Source organism: Nomascus leucogenys, chromosome 4, assembly GCF_006542625.1.
Source record: "Nomascus leucogenys isolate Asia chromosome 4, Asia_NLE_v1, whole genome shotgun sequence".
NCBI lineage: Eukaryota > Metazoa > Chordata > Mammalia > Primates > Hylobatidae > Nomascus > Nomascus leucogenys.
The window spans coordinates 7814853-7838418 of NC_044384.1; positions in this window are offsets into that span (position 1 = coordinate 7814853).

Sequence of the window (23566 nt, forward strand, 5' to 3'; positions counted from 1 at the left end):
CAGTCTGTCAGATCTTCTCCACATCCCTTCCCGACTGTCTATTTTCCACCTTCCCAGAAGCCGAGGCCCTGCCTTGAGCTCTCGCCATCTCTTGAGTAAATTATTCCAAGTGAACCTTGTTAAGGCAGTATTTTATATGTGGTCATAAAGCCCTCTGTTTATGATACAGGTAGATAGTAAAGTAGCTCTGAACCAAAGTGAGCCGCATTCGGTCACTCGAGTATATTCATCATCTCTCTCCATGACAACTTTAGAAATCTTCTTCCTATCTCTGTCAAGTTCCCTGTCCCTATGTCGAAGAACACAGTGAAAAGTATAAAGAGAAAAGGTGAGAAATAATGGCAAAATGTGAACGTACTTTTCAGTGAGTAATGAAGACTAAAAAATATTTGATTGCCTGTATTCAAATTCATTTTGATAAAAACCATATATTGGAGAGTTATATATCATATAACTACATTTGTTGTGCAAATATACTTGGCTCCACCTAATATACTTTTCCCATAGAATGAAATATAAGGTACAAATATGATAAGCATATCGTTTTTATGGACAAAGAAGTTAATAGAATAAATCTCAACAGAAATAAAATTAAGTTTTCAAAGAAGAAGGCTTTTATTATAAACAAATATATACTTTTATTATAAATACAGTCCTACTTTTAAAAGTACCTGTCTACTTCATAAACACTTTCCTACCTCAGACACAAATATTTTAAAATTCCTCAAACTATAAATGTAACAATGTATCTTTAATTCTGCTTTATTAAAGAAAAAAGCTCTTCTTATTTCTTACATAAACGGGGAAGATAGACACTGATGATTTCCAATCTGGAACACAGCTCCTCACATGTGGCTCTTTTATAATGACATCTGGCCTCAAGCAGGTAGAAGAAAACCACTCTGGAGTAAAGTACACTTTAACTGCAAACACTTCTCAAGGCCATCTTCAAACACTTGCACTTCATTGCAAGACAGAGAAAAGAATTAATACAAGAGTCTCTCCAGAAAATAAATTAGTCAGAAATAATTCTTTGTTAAAATTTTTGGCACTGATGACATCCAATGTGACAGGATTTGGCTGCCTCCACCTGCTGTTAGTCTCAGTCTCTGCTCCCAGGACACTGTTCTGAGATTGTCGTGTTCCTTCCATCCAAGCAAGAAAGCAATAATCAACAACTCCATCGAGTAAATGGAAGTGTGAATAGCACTAGATATGCATGAATAACCGGGCAAAATAACTCTTTGCACCTGTTCCTTTGTTGTATTTCATAATTGACATCAAAGGCTTATAAAGGCAGTGCTTTTTCCCAGTGATTGCTACATTGGTTTTCACTTGCTCCTTCTATTTCATTAGAAGTGGAAAAATATGTTCACACTTAATGACTATCTACCTGACTCGTTAGTGTAGTCACCTGTGATGGTAAAAATCCTGTTGTGTTTATTAATAAATTATTGCTTATCAGGAGGGATAACATTTACAGTCACACTAAGTATAATTTGCCTTGAGCTCCAAGAACAATATAAAGGATAATGGTTTAGTGTGTCCTAAGTTGGTTGTGAATCTATTTTCTATAGAAAAGAGTTGATGCTTCTGAAAGTGGTCTTAAGGCCCTTTTCTCACTGATACTACATTCAGTCCACACACACACACACACACACACAGACACACAGAGCTCTTTCAACATGTGTCAAATGTAATAGCACTGAAGAAAAAGCAGGAGGTTGAACGAACCCATATGGACAAATTCAGTACAAAAAGAGTTTGAAGGATTTCAAATAGTGTAAAGCCTACAGAATCCCTACCATAAAGATTCCCAATGTGTATAAATTAATTGTAAGAAGGGAAAAAACATGGCATCTAGAGATTTGTATTTTAAAAAAATGCTTCAGTGAAAAAGTAATCTTCTTTGGCAATTCTTACTACTTAAGGCATTGAATTTGATTGATATTGTAGAAATTCACAAGAAAATCAGGTGTTCTAAAAGGAGTCGTGTTTCAATTTTCAATGTCTATTTTGAACTAATTGCCTGGCCAGGTAATGCAGGTAGAGTAGCAGCAGGAGCACCAGCATGATGATGTTAAGCTGTAAGGTCATTAATGGAAACATGTATCACTGTGCATCTAACAGTATATTGCCACTGTAAGTGTGTTTCCTGAGACTTCATCATGTCTGCTCATGAGAAATGTAAGTTGAATAAAAAGGTGAGGAAAGTAATGCATTATTTGGTCTGCTATAACCAGTATGGTTTAAATCATAGTCGGGGTATTCACAGGAAAGCTGAAGGACAGTAAGACGGAGCTAAATGCTTGAATACATACTTTTTACTGTGGAACTGGAGTACGAATGAATAATGTCTTGTTTAAAAGATGTGATTATGGGAAATGGAAGTTAAGAAAACCTGGAATGGTCAACGTGTAAGAGGTAGTCAAATAACAGAGGCCCTTTATTGATGAGCTGTTCACATTGTCCTTGTCACTCGAGACTATTTATGGATTGATTAGAATTTTCTTCGATTAATAAAAATCTCAACCTTTTTCATTGAAAATCTACATATTATTCCTTTTCCTTTGATGTTTTTCTTCACCTATTCTTAGTGGTTGGGTAAAATATCACCTAATTGGAGAAGTGTCCCTGGCCGTCCTTCCCAATAGAGCATTCTGCCATGATTCTCTGTCACTTCTGGCTTTCCTTTGCTCTACATTTGCTTTTTCCCGTGTTTCTTGATGGTCTACAATGTACATGCCACGAAGGCACAGACCTTATTTTCCATAGTCAGCACTCAATGCTCGGCATTCAGCAGAGTGACTGGCACTTGACTTGTGTTCAACAAATTATTGAGTTAAAAAAGCAAAGTAAATACTCTTTAAGAAAGAATGGATAGCAACATATTAGCTTCCTAATAAATGCACGAAAAGACATGAATTTTAAGGACAATGGATCAAAGATATATAGAAAATATAAGTAGATCGAGATCTGTTAAAAATAAAAATAACTTTTTCAAACAACTTCTCCTCTAAAATTCTCCGTAATCAGATGGTTTTATGAGTAAATTCTTGCAATTAAGTGAAATCGATAACTCCCATGGTGTTTGCGTAGTTCAACAGCACGCAGGAAAAAGATAGCTTCTCAATATATTTATAAAGCAGTGCTGTGCTGGCAAGGAGAGCACATAGAGAATATTTTACTTATAAATATTGATACGAAGTTGTAAATAAAACATTAACACATAGAATCAAGTAAAACATCACATGAATAATACACCCAAACAAATAGGACTTACTCTTTTAAGATAAGAATGATAGAAATGGTTTAGAACTACAGAATTAACTAAATATATTTTATAATGTTAACGGGTCAAAATAAGAAATATATAAAAATTTTTACTGGTGCCAAAAAAGGTCTTTCTGACAAAGTAATCCACTAACATGTGAATAGAGGAATACTTTCTTAGCAATCTGGGAGTGCAGGCCAAAGTGCAGAAGCCTTAATGTTGAGGTGTGAGAAGCATGCGGATACAGGAGCAGGAGGAAGATGGAAGTTTCCTGGTCTTTGTAAAACCTTTAAAGGTGTTATGACATTTCTCACCAATTCAAGTAGACATATGAATGACAAAAAATAAATATACAGGAGTACCTTGGAAATGTTATGGGTTTGAATACAATGAAACGAATATTGCAATAAAGAGAGTCACAAGAAGTTTTTGGTTCCTCGGTGCATATAAAAGTCATGTTTACACTACCCTGTAATCTATTGTGTGCAATAGAATTGGGTTTGAAAACCAATGTATGTACCTTAATTAAAAATACATTACAGTGGCCTGGTGTGGTGGCTCACGCCTGTAATCTCAGTACTTTGGGAGGCTGAGCCGGGCAGATCATCTGAGGTCAGGAGTTCAAGAGCAGCCTGGCTAACATGATGAAACAATGTCTCTACTAAAAATACAAAAATTATCTCGGCATGGTAGCATATTCTTATAGTCCCAACTACTCGGGAGGTTGAGGCAGGAGAATTGCTTGAACCCAGGAGGTGGAGGTTGTAGTGAGCCGAGATCATGCCACTGTGCTCTACCCTGGGCAACAGAGCAAGACTCTGTCTCAAAACAAAACAGAACAAAAAAATTTACTGTGAGTCACATGTATTTTTTTTTGGTTTTTCTGTTCATACAAAAGTATTGTTTACACTATACTTCTGTCTTTGAAGTGTGCAATGACATTATGTCTGAAAGCAATTTGCATGCCTAAATTAAAAATTGTTCATTGCTAAATAATGCTGATAATCATCTGAGCCTCCAGAGAGTCGTAATCCTTTTGCTAGTGGAGGGTCTTGCCTCGATGTTGGTGGTTGCTGACCAGTCAGGGTGGTAGTTGCTGAAAGCTCGGTGGCTGTGGCAACATCTTATCATAACTATGAAGTTTGCTGCGTTGTTTGGCTCTTCCTTTCACGAAAGATTCTTCTGTAGTATGTGATGCTGTTTGATAGCATTTTACCCACAAAAGACTTCTTTCAAAATTGTAGTCAATCCTCTGAAACCCTGCTACTGCTTCATCAACTAAGTTTATGTAATAATCATTTTTTGGTTGTAGTTTCAACAATGTTTACAGTATGTTCACCGGGGTAGATTTATTCTCAAGAAATCACTTTCTTTGCTTATCCATAAGAAGCGACATTTCATCTGTTAAATCTTTATCGTAAGACTCAGTAGTTCCATCACATCTTTAGTCTCAACTTCTAATTCCAGTTTTCTTGCTACTTCCACCACGTCTGAAGTCACTTCCTCCACTGATATATTAGACCTCTCAAATCATACATGAGGGTTGGAATCAGCTTCTTCCAAACTCCTGTTTATGTTGATATGGCATCTAGAATGGTAAACTCTTTTTTTTTTCTTTAAGGATATATTTTTCCTTTTTTAAAAAAGTTCTACTTTAGATTCATGGCGTAGATTTTCATTTTTTTAAAAATTCCAACTTTTAGTTGAGATTTGATGGGTAGATGTGCAGGTTTGTTACATGGGTGTATTGTGTGATGCGAGGTTTAGGGTAAAATTGATCCCATCACCCAGGTAGTGGGCATATTACTCAATTGGTAGTTTTTCAACCCTTGGCTCCCTTCCTCTCCCGCACCTCAATAAATTCCTATTGTCTGTTGTCACCATCTTTATGTCCATGTGTACCCAATATTTAGCTCCCATTTATAAGTGAGAACACGCAGTATTTGGTTTTCTGTTTATGCATTAATTTGCTTAGGATATGGGTCTTTCGCTGCACCCATGTTGCTGCAAAGGACATGATTTCATTCTTTTTTATGGCTGCATAGTGTTCCATAGTGTATATGACCAATCCTAGGTTATGTTCATGTCTTTGCTGTTGTGAATAGTACTGCAGTGAACATATGTATGCAGATGTCTTTTTGGTATAATGATTTGTTTTTCCTTGGGTATATACTCAGCAATGGGATTGCTGGGCAGAATGGTAGTTCTTTTTTAAACTCTTTGAGAAACCTCCAAACTGCTTTCCACAGTGACTGAACTAATTTACATTCCCATCAACAGTGTATGAGCATTCCCTTTTCTCTGCAGCCTTGCCAACATCTGCTATGTTTTGACTTTTTCGTAAAAGCCATTCTAACTAGTATGAGATGGTATCTCACCGTGGTTTTGATTTGCATTTCTCTGATGATCAGTGATGTTTTCATATGTTTCTTGGCCACTTGTCTGGGTTTTATAGAAGGTTTTCAATTTGCTTTGCCAAGACACATCAGAGGGATCACTATCAATCGCAGCTATAGCTTTACAAAATGTATTTCATAAATAATAAGACTTGGAAGGTGAAATTTCCCGTTGATCCATGGGCTACAGGATGGTTGTTGTTTTTGCAGGCATTAAGGCAACAGTAATCTTCTTGTATATTTCCATTAGGGCTCTTGGGTGACATGATGCATTGTCAGTGAGTAGTAATATTTTGTAAATAATCTTTTTTTTTTTCTAAATAGTTGGCCTTAACAATGGCCTTAAAAATATTCAGAAAACCATGCTATAAACAGATGTGGTATCATCCAGCTTTTGTTGTTCCATTTATAGAGCATAGACAGAGAAGATTTGGGAAATTCTTAAAGGCCTTATGATTTTTAGAATGGTAAATGAGTATTGGCTTCCATTTAAAGTCACCAGCTGAATTAGCCCCTAATAAGAGTCAGCCTGGCCTTTGAAGCATTGAAGCCAGCCATTCACTTCTCCGTTCTATCTATGAAAGTCCTAGTGGCGTCTTTTCCAAGAGAAAGCTGTTTTGTCCACATTGAAAACCTGTTGTTTTATGAAGCCACCCTCATCAATGCTCTTAGCTAGATTTTCTGGATAACTTGCTGCTGCTTCTATATCAACACTTGTAGTTTCATCTTGCACTTACCCATCCTTTCCTTAAACCTCATGAACCAACCTCTGCTAGCTGCAAACTTTTCTTCTGCAGTTTGCTGACCTTTCTCAGCCTTCATAGACTTCAAAAGAGCCTTGCTCTGGATTAGGCATTGGTTTGAAGGAATGTTATGTCTGGTTTGATTTTTCTAACCAAGCCGTTAAAACTTTCAATATCAGCAATAAGGTGGTTTTTTCTTTGTGTGTTAACTGAAGTAGCACTTTTTGTTTTCTTCATGAAGTTTTCCTTTGCATTCATAACTTGGTTAGCTGTTTGGTGCAAGAGGTCTAGCTTACAGCCTATCTTGGCTTTCAAAATGCCTTCCTCCCAAATCATTTCGAGCATTTGATTTAAAGTGAGAGTCCTGCATCCTTTCATTCGAATACGTAGAGGCCATTGTAGAGTTACTAATTGGCTTAACTAGAATATTGTTGTGTCTTAAGGAATAGGGAGGCTTGAAGTGAGGTAGACAGACCAGAAAATGGTCGGTCTGTGGAGCAGTCAGAACACACAACAGTTATCGTTGAAGTTTGCCATGTTATGTGGGCATGGTTCATGAGGTCCCAAAATAATTGGAATAGTAACGTCAGTGATCATTGATCACAGATCAGCATAACAGATAAAATAATAGTAAAAATATTAAAATCTTGTGATAATTAGTAAAATGTGATACCGAGACATGGAGAGAGCACCTGCTGTTGGAAAAATGCTGCCCATAGACATGCTGTATCCAGGGTTGCCATAAACCTTCAATTAGTAAAAAATGAGGCATGGCTGTATTTTAAAATGATGGCAAATCAATAAAATATAAACATGGAAACATGCGGTAATTAGTATTTTTACAAAATATAATGTTCTAAATCTATAACCTCATATATAGTAAACATAGGTCAATAATAAAAATCCCATTCACAATAATAACTACAGTGTAAATAAAAATAAAGTTAGCAAAACAAATGAGCAACATACATAATCATGTGAAAATGTGCACAGGGTGAAAAAATGCATAAATAGATAATGATATTCTCATTTCAATGATGAAATATTTTAAGCATTTTTCCTAAATTTAAATAAATTACAATGAAAATTACATAATTAAAAACAGTTGAAAACATCGTAAATTTTGAAGACTAATCATTGCCAGGCAATTAGGAAAGATAAAACGTACTAGAAGACATATTGCCCTACCAGTATTGAAACATTAAAAAGAAAGCCAATTATAATCCTGAAGGACAAAATCTCAAATGCCATAGTCCGAAATGTTGAAATCATGAGAGATGAAAATCCCCAAAATATAATTCTGGAAAAAATTCTTTTAAAAATTATTCAAAAACATTCATTTACATTTTTAAAGATTTATTTAACAAACATATAAAGACATGGCAGAACACTTCGTAATCTCCTTTACACAATAAAACAGGCAATAATACCATACATATCTCTGCAAGCATAAATACTTAGGTATATTAATGAGTCACACTGGTATAACAGTTATGAGCAGATAACTGCTATTTTGAACTCTATTCATAAAGAAATAGGTCAAAAAGAAAAATGTATAAATGCATATCACTGTGGTTGATAATTGTGTGCACCCAACTTTATAACTTTGTCATATCTGAAGTACCATGATGGATAACCTATTTTTTGACAAGATTGATCAAAAACTGCAATGTGTCACCACTGCATATGCAATCATCCAAAGAGTTGAGATCTCAAAAAGTTTATCTGTCACAAATGCGGATGTACAAAGACATTTCTTCATTTATTAAGTTTCAGTGCCTTAATACATACATATACAATGCTCACACACAAAGTCCACATTGTGCAAAAAAATGCATAAACAAATTAGAACTCTCTAAAAGTCTTTACACAATTTTTGCAGCCAGTATAGAAATAAGGCAAAGATGAAATGCATAGCATAGTGAATTATAAAATATAATGTAGCCAATTTAAAATAGTGGGACAAAAAAAACTAAGAAAAGAAAAAAATAAGATAAAAACTAAAAAAAGGATAAAAAGAAAATTCAACATGTGAAAAAGTATATTATAGGAATAGATTATAAGCAATTGCATGAAGGTTGTCCATAACGACTGGCCGACTTTCATGATCGTTAATGATTTTTGAAGTCTTGCATCATGATGAATAGCTGCTATTTTTCTTTTGAGGCATGGCTGTCCATGGAGAATATGTTCACATGCATTTTCTATGTGATGCTACTCTTTATGGAATTCCAGGGTACACTGACATGGGCATTCCCTATTAAATTTCACCGTATTATTTGCCATGCTTCTATGTTGTTTTTGGTGAATAGAAATCCTTCTCCATGCTCTTATCTATAGGCCACAAATTTGGTAGAAACAGTATTGGTGCTCAAACAGCAACATCATTGCATAAGTGTCTTCTTAACCTACCTTGCACATAATTATTTTCTAGTTAGCCAGTAGCTTCACTGGTTTCTTCAGGCAAATGTAGCTTCAATTCATTAAAAAATCTTGGAATTTCATCAACTGAAAGAAATGCCAATGCAGACAAATAATTCATTTTAAAACTGAAATTTTCATTGTGTTGGTGGTGAGTGTCCACTCCACTCATCTGAGTTTTCCACTAAATGTAAATAAAGATAAGTAATAGTTTCTCCTAACATGATGCAACTATCCTATGTACAACCAAAAATGCACTAACCAAAAAGGACAATCGTATGCTGTTTATCAATGCAATGCAAACATATGATTTGTACTAAACATATTTTTAAATTGAAAAAGTTAATCACACACAAGTTACATGTTCTTTATGTTAATGAACTACCTGGTTGAATGCTCAGAAAATTATCTGTTATTTATTGGATATATAATTTCAGGGATTTGTTTCATTTTGATTTTTGTGTTCTAGTTATACTAATTGAACATTTTTACCCCAATAGTTTGTTTTTAATAAGACATCATTTTTTTCCCTTTTGTTTAAAAAAGGTGACTAATTTTCATTAAGAGATATAATCGACTCAAAATTCTTCTTTCTCGGTTTTGATTTTGATTCATTTGAGTGTAGTATTTTTAAAATATGTATTTTTGAAGATTTGGCATAGACGTCCATTAATTAGATGTTGATTGTCTTGTATTTTTCTAAACATGAATATATAATACTCAATATAATCTATATAAATATATAAATTTTCACCCTGGAAGGAATGCTCTTTTTTAGTTTTAGCATTGAATTCTGTATGGGTAGTACTATGATATTCAGCAGCAAAATGTATAAATATAAAATTATATGAGCAAGATAATTTTGAATATCAGCTTTTATGACTTTCCTAAATGTCAAAGAGAATTTGGGTTTAATATTAAAAATATCAATTAAGTGTGTTTTGTGTCAGCTACTTGGCATAAGAGATCTCTTAAAGTCTTCAAAAAAGCAGTTTGGAGTAAGCATTAGCGTTCTTATTCTGTGTACTTCATAGTATAGAGCTGATAAGGCATCTGAGCAATGTAATAAACCATGGAGCTGGGGTTGGAATTCAGGTTCATCTGACTCTACTCACAAAGATTTGTAATGCTGCATAATGCCGCTAATATGCAGAAGTGGATGTGATGGCTTATCACTTCACATTAGGAGATATGTAAGAAAAAAGTATAGGTGTAGTCTCTTAACCTCTCAAATAAAAGCTGAATTGACACTTAAGAATTTATAATGGGCCGGGCGCGGTGGCTCACGCCTGTAATCCCAGCACTTTGGGAGGCCGAGGCGGGTGGATCACAAGGTCAGGAGCTCGAGACCATCCTGGCTAACACAGTGAAACCCCGTCTCTACTAAAAAAATACAAAAAATTAGCCGGGCGTGGTGGCGGGCGCCTGTAGTCCCAGCTACGTGGGAGGCTGAGGCAGGAGAATGGCGTGAACCCGGAGGTGGAGCTTGCAGTGAGCCGAGATTGCGCCACTGCACTCCAGCCTGGGCGACAGAGCGAGACTGTCTCAAAAAAAAAAAAAAAAAAAAAAAAATTATAATGGAGTAATTTAAAGCATTTTTCGGGGTGATTTAAGTGTCTTCTCAGTCTCTTACAACCTTGGTGTTTGAACTAAAAGGCAAGATGCTCAGGAGTACTAAATATAATCAACACCATACTCTCAAAATGCCTGAATTAAATATAATCAGCACCATACTCTCAAAATGCCTGAATTTGTGGAACAGAATGATATGGATTGGGATGTAGCTCAACTCCTTAATATTTTTCAAGCTTGTGAAACTTACTAATCAAAATTCCCATAAAAACAAGACGGAAGAATAAAATCACCAGAATTCCTACCACTCCAGATATTCTCATGTGGTAGATGACATGGTTGTTCCTAATTCTTTGCTTTCTCGTCATTTAATTTTGGCGTATACCAGGAAAGCAGAGCTTGTATATGCAGTTTTCTCTAACCAATGTATTATTAAGAGACATAACATGAACAAAGTAGTAGATTTAAATATATTTATGTTATTTTGCTTTCCCTCTTGCACTTCTACTATCTGCTATGAGAAGAACAAGCCCTGGAGAGTCACTGTGTCAAGTACCACGAAGACACAGAGGGAGCAGACCTGGCCCCAACCCACAGTTGGTAGGCAGGCAGAGCTGAGCTCAGACGTGATTAGGCAAACTCCAGACAATGGAGACCCGTGAGTAAAACAGAAAAGTATTGTCATAAACCACTAAGACTCCCAGGTTGCCACACAGCAATAACTAATACATGGACTCTTGACCTTTTGTTGAGTATCCACAGTACAAATCCATAATAAAATAGTCAAGTTTATAACTTAAATCATTATGTACAATTTTCTTCATTATTCCTATATGTGAATCTATATATATATATACACATATATATATAAATATATATGCATAGTGCTTTCAGTTATTCTTTCCTTTAATATCTTTATTGTCTAGTTTATCATCTTTTTTTTTTTCTAGAAAATTTAATGTAAACGTTCAGGTAATATTCCTGTGAGTGTTAGGGGGTCATTTCTGCATGTTTTTCACAAACTAGAGCAATTTGAGATAAACAATATTGCAACACATGTTTTTGTAATTCTACATTAAGAATGCAATTTGCATATTACATGATAGGGCAAATGTGTTTTATACGATGTAAAAGGAAATCAGCAGAACTTGTAACTAACAGCCTCTCTACAATATGACCTAAACAAAGTAGGTGAATTTGCTACTGGTTGATAATATTAACTCGTCACTCCACCTTTTAGTGTGTCAGATTTTCCTGTTGCAAAACTGGTTAACACGAGGACTTAGGTAACTCTCACATTTCACCTGATGAGTGTACAGTCTTTTCTGCAGTTGTGATTTTCCAGTAACTCCGAATTGATTTATGTCATTGGTATAAAAACATGCCAGCAAATGTGCACCACTCTAGACAACTTTACAACTGAAAGTTATTTTGGAATATTTGTAAGTCTGCAGTGTCTATGTTGGGTTTTCAGTTGATGACTGATCAGCACACATGTGGGAGGAAACTATCTAAGCTGAGTAAACATCACCCAAAGGATTAGAGGGGAAAGTACTCTAAGCTCACACCGGTTTGGCAGAGCACGTGTTCCCAAAATCGAAAATGAAATTCTCATAATTCACAAATTTCTTAATTCTGGGGCATCAGTTGCAATTCTGTGTCAGAGAGATACATAGTATGGCAAATTTCTACATTAAGAAGCAGCGAATGTGGGCTTCAAAAGTGAAATTATTACAATTGCATTTGTGTCACAAGGCAGGTCTAGCTGCTGCCGTATCCACCCAAGTATTTACTTTCCTGAGCCCTGGCTGTGCAGCTGCTGCATCAGGGCTGTGTTCCTCATTTCTTCCCGAGGTATCATTACAGCACAGCCTCATCCATCAGGGCTCTCTGGGCATGCCTCTTTTTAAAAATCTGAAATAGTCTTACCAAATAGGCAACATGAAACAAGCAGGAGAAAATGAAGAAAAAATGATGCCACAAAAACGGAGCACCCATCAAACCCAAGTTCCTTTGGCTAGATTTTAGCTCAAATACTGCAAATTAGGAAACAGTGATGTCTTTGTGTATACTATATTATTGCTGATATATTTTAGCTGCTTTAATTATCAGGCCTTTCATTATCATTAAGAAGGGTGAAACTGTTGATGAAATTTATGTATTATGGGTCTACTCACCAGCATTTCCTGAACAGGATATATGAGTATGAATAATAAGTAAATATTTCACAAAATATGTCTTTCCAAAAGTATCTCTATATTATACAGAAAATATTCCACTATATCATATTTAATTAACTAAATGAATCTTATTTTATGGAAGAAACAAAATTTTACCTTTGTGTTGACTGTATTTTGGTACTAATATACTACAACAGTATACTTCTCTATAAAGAAAATCTTATTTTAACTTTTTACACATAATTTCTTTGAAAAGTAGATTAATTGAAAGACATGCCAAATGATTGAGTTTTCAAAATGTGTTGAATGAATTCCTAACAGTTGGTGAATTCTTAACATTTCATTCTCTAAAATATTTATGCCAATTTAGATTCCCACTATATGCCCATTCTTTTAAATCTGATTATTAGTTATTTTTTACATATATACTTTTTACTTTCTTCATATGCAAAAGTCTCATTTTTACATTTATTTAGCAGTCTTTGCTTTCTAATGAAATTCAATATTTTGCTTTATTTTTACTTTTAGTTGACATTAACACCTGTACATATTTATGAGATAGTATTATTTTGATACATGTATAAAGTTATAAAATGTTTAATTTTCAAATCAAAGAAATTAGTACATGCATCACTTCAAACATTGATCATTTCCTTGTGTTTGGAAAATTCAAAATCCTCTCTTCTAGCTATTTGAAAACATATAATAAAGTATGTTAACTATCAACACCCTACAGTGCTATGGAACATGAGAACTCATTCTTTCCATCTAGCTTTAATTTCTCATCCATTAACCAACCGCTCCCCATCCTCCCCTCCCTGCTATGCTTCCCAGCTTCTAATAACCCACAATTGTACTCCCTACTTCTATGTGCTAAATTTTTTTTTAGCTCCCATGTATGAGCGAGAACGTGCAGTATTTGTGTTCCTATGCCTGACTTATTTTACTTAATGTCCTCTGGGCTCATCCAAGTTGCTGTGAATGACATAGCACAATGTGGATTTCATTCTTTTATGGCTAATTATATTCCATTGTGTATATGTACTACATTTTCTATATCCATTCATCTGTTATACACACAGGTTGATTTAAAATCATGGCTATTGTGAATAATGATGTAGTAAATGGGGGGTGTAGATGGCTCCTCAATGTCCTGGTTTCCTTTTCTTTGGATAAACAGTAGCAGGATTGCTAGATCATACAGTAGTTCTACTTTCTTTTTTTTTTTTTTTTGAGACGGAGTCTTGCTCCTTCACCCAGGCTGGAGTGCAGTGGCGCGATTTCTGCTCACTGCAAGCTCCACCTCCCGGGTTCACGTCATTCTCCTGCCTCAGCCTCCCGAGTAGCTGGGACTACAGGCACCCAGCACCACGCCCGGCTAATTTTTCTGTGTTTTTAGTAGAAACGGGGTTTCACCAGGTTAGCCAGGAAGGTCTCGATCTCCTGACCTAGTGATCTGCTCGCCTCGGCCTCCCAAAGTGCTGTTTTCAGTTTTTTGAGAAATCTTTTTTTTTTTTTATTATTATACTTTAGGTTTTAGGGTACATGTGCGCAATGTGCAGGTTTGTTACATATGTATCCATGTGCCATGTTTATACTGTTTTTCATAATGGCTGTACTAATTTACATTCCCCCCAATGGTGTATAAGACTTTCCTTTTCTTCACATCCTCACCAGTGTTCGTTATTTTTTGTCTCATTGATAATAGCCATCCTAACTGGGGGAAGATGCTATCTCATTATGGTTTTGATTTGCATTTCCTTGATGATTAGTGATGCTGAGCTTTTAAAATATACTTTTTTTGGCTGTTTGTATGTGTTTTTTTGGAGTAATCCGTTCAGATGCTTTGCCTATTTTTTAGTTGGAACATTTCTTATTTGTGAATGATCATGTCTTCTGGTCATGTTCACATTTTTCTGGGGAGATTTTTATCTTTTCTGATTAACCTTTAAGAGATTTTTAAAAATATTTTCAAGACGAAGTTTATGTGTGCTTCTAATCTTCCTTTTATTATTTCTAATGATGTATTTTATTTTTAGTATCCTAATGAGTATTTTTGAGCCACAGAAATGTGTGCATTTAAAGATTTCATGCAGTGAAATCTTACATGTTTTGTGGGGCTTTTGATACTGCTATTATTTGTTTTGTTTTGCATTGGGTGTAATTTTTGCAAAGTCCAACTGTATGGAGACTATATTATCATCATTCTCATTTTACTATTGACTTCTATGTTTATATGGCAGATTGCATCTGTTTATAAAATATTCCATATGCCTTGATATTTAGCAACACAAGATTTCTTATTCTTTTCATTCTTTGGGGTTCAAATTACCTGTCATTTCTCCTCTATCTCAATATTCTTATGTCAATGATAAAGACATTAATTGGCTTCTCCTGGAATATACGCCCATACATATGACAAGCTATAGTTGCCAAGGGGGTTGATTTCAGTGATTCAACAATATGGGGACTTGGGGCCATCCCTGTACCAAGAAAGGAAAGTTCTTTTATTTGCACAAATAACATATAGTACAGTGAACCAGCAAAGAATGGTGGCCTAGTAAACAAAAGTGACAACAAAAAATAACTTTAAAAATACCTGGCAGAATAAAAGTTCATGTTAACTACATCTAGCCACATTTTGCATTCCTGCTGCTACTACCATAGTTCAGTCCTTTATGATTTTTTACTTGAATTGCTTGGGCAACTTTCAAAATGATATTAGTGCCTTTTGACGTTTCTCATCTGATTTATTTTAACACATTCGGGCCAGTATGGCATTCCTAAGAACACAAATCTAATAATGTTGTTTACATGGCTGAACTTATTTAAGGTACTTCCATTGTTTTTAGGAAAACATGAATTTCATTACTTGAAATAGAAGGCTGGTTTTTAATTCAGTTCAATTTATCTCTTCTCTCTCCTGTATTATATCTCAATATCAAACTATACCAAAATTCCTAGAATTATCAGAGTAGGACCAGATGCCTCCCACTAACTAGTACATGAACATGACCCTCCATACAAAAACACTTTAAGTACAATTTATTTTTACTGCCACAGTGTCCTGAATTAACCGTAATAATGGCATTTATCACAATCTACAATGTCGGCTAGTTTATATTCCTCTACATAATTTAAGTTACTTGAGGGCAATGACTATATTTACTCATCTTTGTGATGAGTGTCAAGTGGCTATTGTAGAGTAAGGATTCAAAACATGCTAGTTCAGGGACCGCATATGTGAACTCCACGTGAAGACGCCCATGATTGCGGAGAACACCTGTTCATGGTATCGAGTCTCCATGAGGGCACCTCCTTGAAGTCCCACTTCAGTCTTTTCTCCCTGTTTTTTCCTCACCACTGAAAAGAACCATTTACCTGATACATGAGATTAGAAAAAGAAAATGAACAGGCTAGCATATGCTTTTCTCAACACTCCTTTCCCTCTCAGTTCATGATCCAGACACCTGTCTAGAATGCACACTCCCACCTTCTCTCCACCATAGAGCAGGAATTTATCTGCCTCTTCAAAGGAGATATCAGCTAATCTCCCAGGCGGGTTTAAAGGGAATAACCTTGGAATCAAAAATCCTGTTCTCGAATTTTACTAAGTAGGCTGTTTTTTTCCCACTCCTCTGATTCATGTACTTGTTTTTCAATCCTTTATGAACTCAATATGGAAGAACAGGCATTATTTTGTTAGAACCCTGAACCCAAACATTTATGTCCAAATTTTCTCTGATTTTGACAAGATCTTATAAAAATTCAAAAATAACTTTCAAATATAAGGTAGTCTAGGGTGGGATACATTTGCTAGAATGTTTTTATTCCATACCTTTCTTAATCTCTTATTTTATACATTCTTGAAAGCATTTCTGTTTGTGGATCTAGATTTTGCCGATCTTACTACCCGCATTCTTTTTCTCTATACCTTATATTCCAATTCGACTGGAGAGTGACCTGGCTAAAAGACAGTCATCTCGCTGTTTAGAAGGGCACTTGTACTCTAGTCAAGTCAAATATAAGAAAAAAGAATGATGACTTATGTACAAAGAGACACTATTTGGTGTTTTGCTGTGCCAATGTTAACTGATTGGTATGAGGATGGATAATGAGTTTCTTAATAGAGAGTGATGAGATTGATGTCTATAAGAATTATAAACAGCCAAACATTAATGATTCAAGCTCATATTCAACTTTCTATTTTGAAGGCTACCATTTCGATAACTTATTGTTGTGTGTTTACTTAAACCTAAAAATATATTTACGTTTTTCAGATAAATTTTCTGTTAGAGTTCAAGTTCAATATGGAAGAAAAAATTTGACAAGAGTCCAAGTGATCAAATCTCTCAATTATGGAACAGTTCTTTGGTCAGACAATCAATGAAAATAAAGAGGAAAACTTGGTTTTAGGAGACATTTGGTGAAAGTGCTGTAATTGATGTTGAGAGGGGCTCAGAGTAAAAGTAGATGTGGGAGTTGAAACTTACAAACTAGTAGCAAAGCTCTCATCTCATTGTACATTGGGAAAGCACTCATACAGACCTTGAGTGGGATGATAAATAAAATCACCAGCATATTTTTTTAAAAACGTCCAAAGATGGAATGTGTCATTCAGAAACATTATTGACCAGAATCAGCAGAAGCAAAGAAAAACAGCTGTGGGAGGATGAATGCTTACAATGTCTGCTTAAGCACTGTGGTACTCGATGTCTAAGGTGGCCCACATGACCCACAAATCCTTGTGTGACACCCTTGTGTAACACCTCCTCCCTTCGAATGTGGCAAAAAAATATATACAAAGACCAACCAAATGAGAAAAACAATGGCTATTTATCCTGTGTTTGCATAGCAAGACAGTCAGCCAACATTACCTGCATGTTGGCAGGGATTCAAAGGCAGGCAGAGAAGTGCGAGAGCTTTATAGTGAAAAACAGGACAGCTTCAGGCGTGCCCTGATTGGAGGCTACTGGCATGAAGAAGCTGCAGGTCAGCTACCCGGAAGTGGGACATCCTATGGGATTGGTTAGGGGAGTATATTTGTCTTTGTCTGGTTGATCCTAAGTTAGGAAATGGGACAAAAATTAGAGAAACTGAGTTTTTAAAGTTCTGGTCATTTTGAACCATTTGTTACAAAAGTTGTTTAGCTTTCTGAATTGTCACTAGAGACAGCAAACTGGCTTCCCACAAGTCTCATTTATAACAGGCTGGCTTCCTGTTCTGTTTTATTTTCCGTTGACAAATAAAATTATATATATTTGTGGTGTCCAACATGTTTTGACACATGTATACATTGTGAAATGGCTAAGACAGCTCATTAACTTATGCATTACCTCGAAGACATTTCTTTCCCCCTGCGGTGAGAAAGGGGGCTGTTTTCCTGGTTGCTGCATATTGTGAGTCAGATTCTCTACTTTTGTATATGAACTGGTCATTGTCTGTTTGTATATTCAGTCCTTCAGCTGGCTTTATTTAGAGACTTTGTTCTTACAAACAGAATAAAGCAAAGTTGGTGGAAAGTAGCAGAGGTGATTAGGTTCCCTAAGATTGTGATTTCCATCTTGTTCACTGACTCTCTTGCTGGATTTGATGAACCACATTGTCAAGTTGGAGAGATCCACATAGCAAGAAATTGTGGGTGGGCTCTGGCCTGGAGCCAGTGGGGAGATAAGGTCCTCAGTCCATCAGTCCTTCAGAAATGAGTCTTACCAAAACTAGTGGAAGAGATCCTTCAGTCGAGCCTTCATAAGAGACCTTTACCCTGGAGGATAATCTGATCATAGCCTTTTGAGAGACTCAGAAGCAGACAACCTCATTAAGCTGTGCCTAGATTCTAGAAAAACTATAAAATAGATGCGTACTGTTTTAAGCTGCTAATTTTAGGGTAATTGGTTACATAGTAACAGGTAACCAATGTGATACATAGAAGCACCACACTTTTAGAGTTTGAGATTCAGATGCCAACTCAAAATTGCTCCAATTATGAAGTATTAAAGGTAAGTGCATGTGTGTGTATGTGTGTGTGTCTGTATGTGTGTATCTGGAGTAATAATGGACTTTGTATATCTCAGCTTGATAACAATAAACATTAACTTAAAAAAAAACTAGTTGCTTTTCTTCTCACCACATCCTCATGTAATGACTTTCCAATTCAAAGGTATGTCAGTCCATGAGGAAAAAAATGTGCAAATCATAACAGCAATGAGCCTTTCTGGTCATCCTAGTCAGATATTTCTTATAGTAAATCAATAAAGAAGTTCTTGCTTTTGACTTCTTTTCAATTGGTTTACCAAAAGATGTGAATGAATTAATTGTTTTTAAAGACTCCCTGTTCATGCAACAGTTGCTTTTGTCTTTGTTCGTAACAAGCTGTCACTCTGTTATCAACCCTAGTGGGCATATTTTTTAATTAACTTATATTTATCCTCTGGGCTCAATAATCTGTAGGATCTGACAAAGCTAAGTCTCTAGGGCTTAAAAGCAAAGGGCCATGATATAGAAACTGTGGTTTATTCAAGCTGATCTGAACGCTATTGACCCCATGTGCTTTTCTCCCCTCTGTTCCTTAATAGTTGATAAGTATCCAGAACTTTACTGTGGGAGAGGAGGAACAAATAGGAAAACATGCTAAATATTACGTGCTAAATTTTACAGCTCAAATCTTGAGAAACCACATAATTTTTCTGAGTTTTTCAAGACATAGACTTTTTATCCTATCAGTCAGAAATCATACTTTAAAAGAGAATGTAGCATAAAAGCCTAACAAATGCAAAAGTAATTTCACTCTGAGAAGATTTAAGGATACAATGCGGTTTCCTTTTGACTACGATGAGTTCAAGAATTAGAGTGAGCACCTGAAGAAGGTTGTGTGCTGATGAAAGTTGTTTATAGAATTCTAAGTAGATGCCCTTAATTGACAAAGCAACGTGATGGGCATTGTTCAGGAGTTAATTCCATCTGACAGTGGAGCTGGCATATTTATGTTAATGTTTGCATGAGTAACAATATGATCCTGAGATGGGATCTTAGAAAGAGAGATACATAATCAGGAACCAGCATCTAAAAGGGAAGTATCATTTAATGAAGAAGAATGATCCCCAAGAGATGGGAAACCAACAAGGTGAGCCTTGCGCTGGCCACAGATTACAGTGTGAAGAAAGTGTCCAGCCTCCCTGTGCGGCAAGGAGGGGAACCCAGGCACAGCCTGGAATTTTCCCTGATTTTAGCAGATGGAACGGGGAGTTCAGGGCGGCCAAGGTGAGTTCGCAGGGCAAAGTATAGAGTGTTCTCATTAAATCAGCTGTGTCTGTGTTGGGTTTTCAGTTGAGTACTGATCAGCACACGTTTGGGAGGAAAGTATCTGAGCTGGGTAAAGCATCACCCAAAGGATTGGAGGGGAAAGTACTCTAGGCTCACACCAAGTTTGGCAGAGCATGTGTTTGCAAAATCCAAAATGAAATTCTCATAATTCACAAACCTCTTAATTCACTGGCAGCAGTTGCAGTTCTATGTTAATCTGCATCCACACAAGAGATAGACACCACTAAAAGATTTAAGCAGGGGAAGTGTAACACATAAAATTATTATTTATTCTGGTAAAAGAATGACTATAAGGCATATGAAGATTCTACATGATACCATATGGGCTGAGGGAGAGGACACTAAAAAAAGAGAATTTTGGAAGTGGGTTCATTTCCTGAGAATGGAGTTCAGGCCTCTTTGCAGAAATTATAGTTGCAGCCTATTGGCTGCTAGAGAAATGTGCAGGTTTGGTAAGGCCAGAGCCAGCCTGAATTCCCTAGGCAAGAAGCAAGTAACCTCCAGAGCACAGGAGGGGTGCAGGTGACTTGCCATGGGTGGCTGGTGAAAGGGTGCTCAAATAAACAATCAACACTCTGGTAGCCAGGCTCAAAAGCCTGCCAAGGGAGATGACAGAATTGTCTGTAACTTATCTCATGTTTCAGGAATGAGAGAGGTGACATCAGTACAAAATATACATATGTGTATGGACACAGATAAATATCAAGATATAGAACACACATAGGAGAATAAGAAACTTTTATTTAAAAAATGTTATGCTAGTAAATCTGACAACTTAAAGCAACATTCTCACCCAGGAGTGACTTTCCTCCCCACCCTCTCTTCTCCACTCCTGTCCAAAATGGCAATAGTGCTGGCCAAGGTTGAGAAGCCTTGATAATAGATGAAGTTGATAGATTTCTCGAATAATACAAGCTGCCAAAATTACTCAAAAAAATCCGAATTAATTTCTTACAATTTATGATACGTGAATTATATCTCAACATAGTTGGCAAAAAAAACATCCTATGAAATCTTTAAACCTGTACCTGAACTAAGCAAGTCTAGGAAGTTTTTTAGTTACAAGATCAACACACAAAATCAATGCATTTCACTGTATTCACAACAAATATACAATGAAATTAAAGACAAAATCATATATAATAGCACAAAATGTAAAATACAGATGAATCCGGAGAAAGATGCACAGGCCGAAATACTGAAATACATGGTATTGATGAGGAAGACTGAACAAAGTCTAAATAAAAGATGTAATGGGTTTATTTATTGCAAGACTCTATTTTGTTAGGATATAAATTCTCTCCAGAATGAAGTATAGATTTATTGTAACGTCAGTAACCACTTTGCAGGATTGTTTTTGGAGAAATTGACAAAGTGATTCTACATATTACGTGGGAATGCAAAGGTTCTAGCAGCCAAATCAGCTTTGAAAATGAACAAAGTTTAAGGCATTGCAGTACCTGATTCAAGGTTTATTAAGTCAGCTACAGTTCAAGATAGTGTGGTGGTGGTGTTGAAATATTCTAATATTTTAGTGTTGTCACTCTACCTTGTAGTCTGGTAGCTAAGATTCTGTACTTTCTCCCCCATAGCCTGTATTCAATTCCCAGTCAAACTTATTAGTGGATCAAAATAGAAAATATAGAATTGGACTCACTTATACATGTTCGATTGATTTTTAATAGAAGTGCAAAGGCAATTTAGTCAATAAAAATAATCAATTATACAACATGGTGACTATAGTTAATAATATATGATATTCTTAAAAATGCTAAGACAGAATGCTAAAGTGTTCTCACCACAAAAATGGTAACTATGTGAGGTGATGCATATGTTAATTAGTTAGATTTAATCATTTCACAATGTATATATACCTTAAAGCATCATGTTGTACAAAGCAAATACATACAATTTTATCAATTTAAATACATAAATAAAATCGTAAAACTTGTAGAAAAAGAAAAGAATAAATTTCCAGTGATCTTAGATTAAGCAAACATTTCTTAAGTATGACAACAGAAGTATGATCAGCTAAAAAAAGAGAACTTTTACTGCGTTTAAATTAAGAACTTCTGCTCTTCTAAAGATGCCGCTAAGAAAATGAATAGGGTTTTAAAGTTTTATTGAGACATAATTTACACACCATAAAATTCACCAAATTAAATAGTACAATTCATTGGTTCTTATTATATTCAGAGTTGTACAACCATGATCACAGTAGAAGATGCTGTTAGAGAATTATAAAAGACTGACATTCAGAATACATGCAAATCTTTCAAAACTTAATAATAAGGAAATAAACCAATAAGAAAACAATCAAAAGTGGGCAGAAGTTTAAACAGATTCTCCATGAGAGAAGACATATTGGTGTCAAAAAGTATGTGGGTTTGGTTAAGATTCCTTCAGTAGATAATAAAATGCATTGACTATGTAATCAAAAATTGTGCTTAATAAAAATTAAAACCTTTTTATTTTCAAAGGATACTTTTAAACAATGAAAAGGCCATCCACAAACAGAAAGAAATGTATTTCTGACAAAGTATGTGAATCTAAACTGCATAAAGAACACTCACAAATCAATAACTTAAATACAAACAACCCAGTTAAAGATGGCAAAGTATTTAACAGACTCCTCAAACAAAAAGATATGTATATGGTGAATAAGTTTCAGTTGATACCCATTTCATTACTCATTAGGAACACATAAAACCGCTTGGAAAACAGGCAGTTGATTAATAACTATATGCATATATATATATATAGTAAATTGTGTGTGTGTGTGTGTGTGTGTGTGTGTGTGTGTGTGTGTGTATATCTCCTTATGCCCCAGCCATTCCAGTCCTGTGTGTTTACCCAGGAGAAATTAATGCATACGTCCTTGTGAAACATGTATGTGAATATTCAAAGCAGCTTTATTTGCAACAGTCAAAAACTTAATGCAACCCAAATGTCCATCAGCAGGGGAATGGGTAAACAATTATTTGTATATGAAAATATTGAAATACTTCTCAATAATAAAAAGTAACAAACTATGGATAAATACAACAGCAAGTATGAAGCTCAAAGTAATGATACTGAGCATTGATGCTATGCCCAAAAAGTAGATGTTCTGTACGATTAAATTATGTAAGATACTAGAAAATGCAAACTAATCCATAATACTAGGAAGCAGATAGTGATTTCCTAGTGTTAAAATAAATACTTTTTGTTTGTTTTGAGATGGAGTCTTGCTCTGTCGCCCAGGCTGGAGTGTAGTGGGGCGATCTCGGCTCACTGCAAGCTCCGCCTCCCAGGTTCACGCGATTCTCCTGCCTCAGCCTCCCGAGTAGTAGCTGGGACTACAGGCGCCCACCACTATGCCTGGCTAATTTTTTTTTTTTTTTTTTTTTTGTAGAGATGGCTTTTCACCGTGTTAGCCAGGATGGTTTCGATCTCCTGACCTCGTGATCCCCCTGCCTCGGCCTCCCAAAGTGCTGGGGTAACAGGCACGAGCCACCGTGCCTAGCCAAAGAAATACTTTTAACAAATTAAATTTAGCAGAGCTTACTTGAGCAAAGAATGATAAATTGGGTAATTGGGTAGCCCTCAGAACCAAGAGAGGTTCAGGCATCTCCACCCAGCAATGTGGACAGGCCATATTTACAGACAGAAGAAAAA